Here is a 7,460-nt window from a genome sequence, read left to right on the forward strand (position 1 = left end):
ATCCATCAATATCTAATGAATTATTAGGGGTCCTTTAGGCATGGTGTAGCGGTAAGGTGCTTGATGAATTCTCTGAGCACCACAGTTCGATCGTCGATTGGAGTAAGCACATACTTTACTTAATAAAAAAACTATGAAAAATAGTATAAAATACAATTATTCAGGTGGGGCCAGATGGTCCCCACCCAGCAAAGAGGTCATGTTTCGGCTATCGATGGTCTTCAATACGAGCACTTTCAAATTTACCCGGTGGATGAATCAAGAGAGAAGACTACTTATCTTTGGGAATAGTCAGGTCTTTAAGGGTCTGAACACCTAAAATATCAAAAAGAATAAAGGTAAAATCTGAGGGGAACAAAAAGAGGACTAGAGTTTGAATCCCAATAGAAAAGAATATTCTATAAGTCAACCTCTAAGTGTACATTAATTATGCTCCGAATTTACCTGATAAGCAAATCAGGAGAAGGTCATCTAAGCTATGTTTACCTTAGTAGATTGGAGGAAAATTAAAAGAATACCCCTAATCATCCACACCATCGAATGAACAATCCTATTTGACTCGACTCCTAATATACAATCCTACTTGACTTGACTTAGAGTTGGCTCCTTAAACTCACATCACTTATTTTGGTCAACAAAGTATGGCCTAATGAACAATCCTACTAGACTCGACTCGACTCCTAAGAACAATCCTACTTGACTTGACTTGGAGTTGGCTCCTTAAACTCACATTACTTATTTTGATTAATAAGGTATGGCCTAATGAACAATCCAACTTGACTTGGAGTTGACTACTGAAACTCAATCATTTATTTTGGTCAATAAAGTGATAGAGATTGAGTTTGTAGGACAAGCAATGAATGGTGGTGTTAATATCTAAAGAACACCATGAAGGGGCCTTAGAAGGGCAATAGCTAACTATTATCAATCTCATTAATGCCAACCTTTTTAGATTTCATTTAGGTGATTGCCCTCGGATTTACTCAGTGGTCGATCAGTGAGGTCAGACTGTCCACCTTCAAGATTAATCGAATCACAAGAGCTGGATACCTCGATTAACAAAAAAAAATTAGATGATTGCCCTTGTAATACCAAGAGTGGCTCATTTCTAGTTCTTCATTTTTTCTTCTTCTTTTTTCTATTGATCTTATAATGGGATCCACAAGGCACCAACTTGTTATCGAATATCAAAGAAGGCTAGGCATAAGAATGATGTCAAGAGATTGATCTTCTATATATTAGAACCAAAAGAAAGTAGATTGACTAGATGTGTTGAGCACAATTAGCTAAAATTTAATTGATTAGAGTCGAACTATCTAGGTTTTCATGTACAAAGAAAATTTTTATCTAGGTTTACACTGAGGGTGGGTGAAATTCAAACGGATTTCTATGTTTTTATACACTTTACACAGTTATATATTTAATTAATTAACAAACAAATTAATTTTAGAGTCTCATAGTGATGGTTAATGCCCAACCAAAACCTACTCTACTCATTCAAATCTAAAATCCTAGATCCACCCTTTAGGTTGATTCATCTTGTCATATGATCTTATCTTGATTATGATCTTGTTTCTGTTGTCTTCCATTACTTCTTCCACCTCGTTTGTTTCCTTCCATGTTCCTGTTGAGATCAGTTTCTGGACATGTCACCGGGTTTCTTAACACCAGGATGGAACAGGATCAAGTGAATAAGGACTGTGAAGCCAAATGAACCTGCGAACACCACAACCGTGAGAGGGAAGGCCAGGGGTACTCTGGCGCGACCACTCCGATGCTTAAGTTAGCGAGCGAAGAAGAAGAGAAAAAGAAGAAGAACAGTAAAAGTGAGTTATTTGTGGGTGCGCGCGTACCTTACTTTGGAGGGAGATTGTTCCTTATATATGTGAGAGGGACGTCATGTCCCATCCTAATTAAGAAGAATGTTCCATCATCAGTGATCACGTTGTTAGAAGGAATGGAGCGGTCAGAAGAGAAGTCCTATCGTTGACATGCAGTTGAAGGGTCATTTCACGCGTATCTGTCAGAGTATGGACCATGATTGGTGGCAGAGGTATGTTAGGAGAAATGACGAGTAGTCATGAGGAGGACCCTTCTGTATGATGGAAAGAGTAATATTTAATGGAACATGGCACCAAGAGTTGGAGGTTGTCTGAACCGAGTTTGAGCTGAGTCCGCGTAGGGTTGGTGCAACCGAGCTGACTAGGAGGAATCGGGGCCTAACGAGGAGTCATCTCAGGCCCAGGAGTCGGTCCGCGTGAGGAGTCGGTTCGGGTCTAGGAGTCGAGCCAAGTTCGGGGATGCAAGGGACTCGGTGGTTGAGGTCGCGGACCAAGGATTGACTCAGGTTATCCGTTGAGTCAGCTGATGAGGGTCGACATGAGGGTTGGGTCTGGTAGGACGCCGAATCCCAAGCCTCCCACTCGGTCTATTCCCCACGGCCATAACATTCCATTTTAGGAATTAGTTAATGTCCCTCTTATGTTTGATGTTTCTTCCAATACCCCTTTTATCTTTCACAAACTCATGATATTATTACTTGCATTTGTTCCTTCTAAACATCGGTATCCACTGAAACAATTTAATTTGGCATGGCTAAATATGATAACTTTGTTAGTACCGATGAAATCAAATTATCTCCACAATGGTATGATATTGTCCATTTTGGACCTAAGCTCTCATGGTTTTATTCTTGCGCTCTCCTCAAAAGGCTTTATACTAATAGAGATATCTTCCATCCTTTTAAATCCATGATCTTTTCCATGTGTTTTAGATGTGGGACTATGTTTGCACCCTTGCAACCTAACAATCCGCCCCTCAAACAAAGGACTACAGGCCCCCTCAAACAGAAAGCCTCTGTTTGATGTCCGAATCCTCGACCCACCATGAATTTCTACCCCTCAGTCCATCCGACCTACTAGGACTTAAATTTTCTCTGTTCTCCAAGAACACTAGTTATCCTCCCCAGTTGCCACCAATGGTTGGAGCCTTCATTTAGAGAACCAAAGTATTCATGAGAAGTACAAGGACGATATGCATAATCTTACTGTATGAGTAAAATCACAGTCAAATTCAACCACTACTTAGACCTGTTTATTTATTCCCTAGAGATGTTTGCCTTTTCCCCTCCCTCCAATATCAAAAACTTAAAAAAAAAATCTCCTCTCATTATCTTGTACTCACACCTCATCGATTAGCAATGATAAATAATAATACAAAAAAATTATTGTTATGCGGCATAGGTACTCTACTGTGAGTAAGAAAGTTAAAACTTGTTTTCCATATGGTAACATGAATAGTCGTTGTATATGTAGAATGAAACAGGAGAACCTCTGTTTGGAAGGCATAATAAAGGATGCCACTGTAAGAAGTCTGGGTGCCTCAAGACATATTGTGAGTGCTTTCAAGCCAAAATTCTCTGCTCTGAAAATTGCAAATGCTTGGACTGTAAAAACTTTGAGGAAAGCTCTCTTCCGTGGTGATCATGGAAGCACTCTTTACATGACAGCATGCAGCCCTAAACGGGGCTGCCAGTGCTCACATATTTCTGTCTCCAACAATATCTAGGAAGAGGAACATGCAGGATGCGTTCTCATGCACATCTATAAATGGTCAACCCACCAATAGTTTTATACAGGTATTTTCTGGTATTCCAATACTACATAGACAGTTTTGTTACATTATATTGGTTCACCATGGACAGTTTTGACATTCTCATTGTGTAGGCGGCTGTTATTAGTTGCCTCTACTGGGTTAATTTCATTTTCTTTGTTCCATGGGATTGCTAACTTCCATTTTTCATGTTCTAAGCATTGAAAAACAATGAAACTTGTTACTATCACACTTTTATTTGTACATAGCATGCCTGATAAACTTGTATGTTGGATCATCTGATATTTTAAAAACAATCTTTATGATTCATGTTACTGAGGCTAGACACTTTTTATCAGACTAAGACTCCTGTACAAGTGTCATCTTCTACTCCCATTCCTGCAGCTAGTTCTACTAATACTGCTCCAGTGGCATCTACTTAGGTCAGTTACAGGTATATACATTCTGATATTTTAAATGTTTTCTTTATTCTTTCTCTGTGGATACATGATCTTTTTCAGAAACGTTTGAGATCTAGCCTTTATTTGTTATGGCAGATCTAACTTTTGGTGATGGTGCTGTAGAGGTTGCCAAAATTGTTGCTGGTATGCCTGATACAATACAAGTAGATAAAAGGAAACAAATGATCATCTAGTGTAGTAGTATTTCAAAAAAAATTGAAACATACTAGTGGCTAAGAAAAGTTTATCACAAGTGTCAGGGCTTTGTTCACATCATTTTCCTCACATTGATAAGAGTTTTCATTGGATTTATTCACATATTCACTTGCCAATTACTTGTTCAGATAGACAAATTGAGGAGTCATCCATGCTGGAAGGCCATGTTGAATGTTCTGCACACTCAGATTATGACAGAGATCAGAGTCAGAAAGATTTAGATATGCCCAGAACCTCAGCTGATGAGTGTTCAAGTGGAATTCCTCTTGACAAATCTGGCAAAGAAGAGTCTAGGTCTGAATGTGGCGAAAGAGAGAAAGCAAGGAGGAAAGCCAATGTCTCCTGGAATGTGGTGAAAGACATGATTTTTATGGCCTTTCAAGCTGCTGCTGCAGATCCAAGCTCCTCAAACAACCAAAGTACATCAGAGGCCTATGTAGAGCAAGAGAAAGGTGTACTAACCAAGTTCAGAGACTATCTCCTTGAGCTAGTTACCTATGATCAGATGAAAGGTAAGCATGTTTTCCCATGCAAAAGTTCTAGCTTGCCAAATTCACTTTGCCCAAAGCTTAGGCCACCTCTCAGCCATCAAAACCCTATCAATTGAGGTATCCAAACAAACTTCTGAAGATTTTAATACCTTGATCTCCCAACTTAAAGACGTCAGTCAACAAATAAACATGCTAGCTCAAGGCCTCCTGGAATCCTCTAGGGAAACGACTGCTGCTAATGTTGCCCAGTTTAAAATTGAGGAAGAATTAAAGCAACTCAAGATAACCGAGGGAGAAAGATGGAAAACTGGGGCATTGCCTCGGCTTCGTTGAAGGGCATCTAAACTATTTTCTACTATTGTAAGGAGATAAATTGAGAAGTTCAACAGTTGATCATGACGGAGGATGAAAGGATATTGTCTTGGTTTCATCAAAATTTGACTTCAACAAACATATGTCCATTTTAACAAGTCTGTCACCAACTTAACTATGCGTCTATGCCCCGTTGAAGACTGCAAATCGAAATGAAGACATGAAGCTTAAGTTTGAGAAAGCAGAGATGCAACAAACAGGGAGAATAAAACACACATTCCTGCTACATTGTATTTTGTAACAAATGATTATTATATGCTTTATTGTATCTGGTCCTCATCACATTCTCCTCTAATTTGTAATCGTATTACAACTGCACAGATTGTGGGCTTGTTGTGGATTTACTAACATGTTGTCAATTAACTCTCATTTCATGCATAATTTTATTGGGATTTCAGTTAAATTATATCATAAACAATTACTTAACTTTTAGATTAATATGGACTTTAGCTCAGTTGATAGAGTGGAGGACTGTAATTATGTTATTGGTGCAGATTATTATTATTATTTAAAAATTATAAAATCATTTTATATGAAGTTAAATTAAACATTATTAAGTCGACATAATGTTACCACATTAACGACTTAATAATGGATAAGTTAAAAAATTAACAAATACTAATTCTTAATAAGAATAATAAAATATTATATTTAAATTCACCACGTAGATTTTTGGAAGAACACTATCAAATTGGCCACGTAGAACTGACAAAGATGGCTCAACAACTCCATCACCTTCATGATATGACAGCCACGGCCTCAATATCTCACCTTGCAGCGAACTTTCACTTTGACTACTGTTCAAGGGCAACTTTCATTGTGTTTGACTCTCTCTCACATACACACACAGATCTAACTCTAGATTCACAAAAGTCAACGAGCAGCTCAGTTCAATCACTAGTGTGATCCTGTTTCCTCCCAATTTTCCCTTAAAAATTGACCTCCATTAACTGTTCCTTCTCTTCTAAAGCAAGAAAAGAACTTCATATCATATCACTAGAAATGCAATAACGTGGCAGAGAATATAGAGGGGCCACGTCAACAAAGAGCCAATCCTATTGAATTCAAGGTCGGATCGCAGACCTAAAGGTGGAGTTGTCACTCTGCGATCTGATATGGACTGAGTACGATGGAAGGGGATAACTAAGTGGATGGGCAGGTGGTAGAAGTAGTTGGGACATGTTCTGAGAACGCGTAGGGCCACATGATAGACATAAGACTCGGTCTAACATAGAGTCATATAGGTTCTATCCTACACCGAATTCAAGGTCGGACTGATATGTTAAAAGTGGAGTTGTTGGGATATAATCAAAGTTTCATATTGAAAATACATAAAAAGATCCTAGGTTATAAGATGAAAAATATCATATTGGTACGAGACTTTTTGGGTAAAATTCAAAAATAAAATTATGAGAGTGTGAGTTCAAAGTGAACAATATCGTACTATTGTGGAGATATATATGGATTCCATCAGATCTAACAGTGGTATCAGAGCGGAGATGGGGGATCCTATAAGGGGGTTGAGACTATTAAGGATGAGGGTTCGTTGGGACCCATACAAATAAGGAGTTCGTTGGGACTATTAAGGGGGCTTCCAGTGGTCCTTTGTTTTAGAGGTAGATTGTTGGGATATAATCAAAGTCTTACATTGAAAATACATGAAAAGATCCTAAGGTTATAAGATGAAAAATATCTCATTGGTACGAGGCCTTTTGGGTAAAATTCAAAAATAAAATCATCAGTGAGCCCAAAGTGGACAATATCGTACTGTTGTAGAGATATATATGGATTCATCGGATCTAACGTGGACTAAGTACGAAGGAGGGGGATAGTTAGGTGGATGGGCATGTGTTAGAAGTAGTTGGGACACGTTTTGAGACGCGTAGGGAACACGTGATAGACACAAGACTCAGTCAACAAAGAACCATATAGGTTCGATCCTATACCGAATTCAAGGTTCAGGCAACAAACCTAAAGGTGGAGTCGCCACTCTGCGATTCGACGTGGACTAAGTATGAAGGAGGGGGGGGGGGATATACTTAAAGGCGGTGTCACCACTCTGCGATCCGAAGTGGACTAGTAGGGGGGGGGGGGGGGGTAGCTGGGTGGATGGGAGTGTGGTAGAAGTAGTTGGGACACATTTTGAGAATGCAAACAGATGTGTGAGGAGTGCGCGGGGGGTGCACGGTGAGGTCCTCTCCCATTCGTTCTCAAATTGGTATAAAAGAATGCCCGTATAGATAGGCAGAAGTACATGAGACTATTTTTCTATGAGCTAGCCATTTCATATTTCTCCCTTGTGTCTAAGTTGAATGTCGTAGGATTTTAG

At 39.0% G+C, this 7,460-nt stretch overlaps 1 pseudogene; it reads left to right on the forward strand.

Annotated features, from left to right (window-relative positions):
* Nucleotides 1-2,067: 2,067 nt before the first annotated feature.
* The window catches only part of LOC141830456 (protein tesmin/TSO1-like CXC 5), a 32,859-nt pseudogene continuing 27,466 nt past the window's right edge, over nucleotides 2,068-7,460 (forward strand).

This window comes from Curcuma longa, chromosome 6, assembly GCF_044706935.1.
Source record: "Curcuma longa cultivar G26 ecotype Majalengka, Jawa Barat chromosome 6, ITB_CL_G26_1.1, whole genome shotgun sequence".
In the NCBI taxonomy this organism is placed as follows: Eukaryota; Viridiplantae; Streptophyta; class Magnoliopsida; order Zingiberales; family Zingiberaceae; genus Curcuma; species Curcuma longa.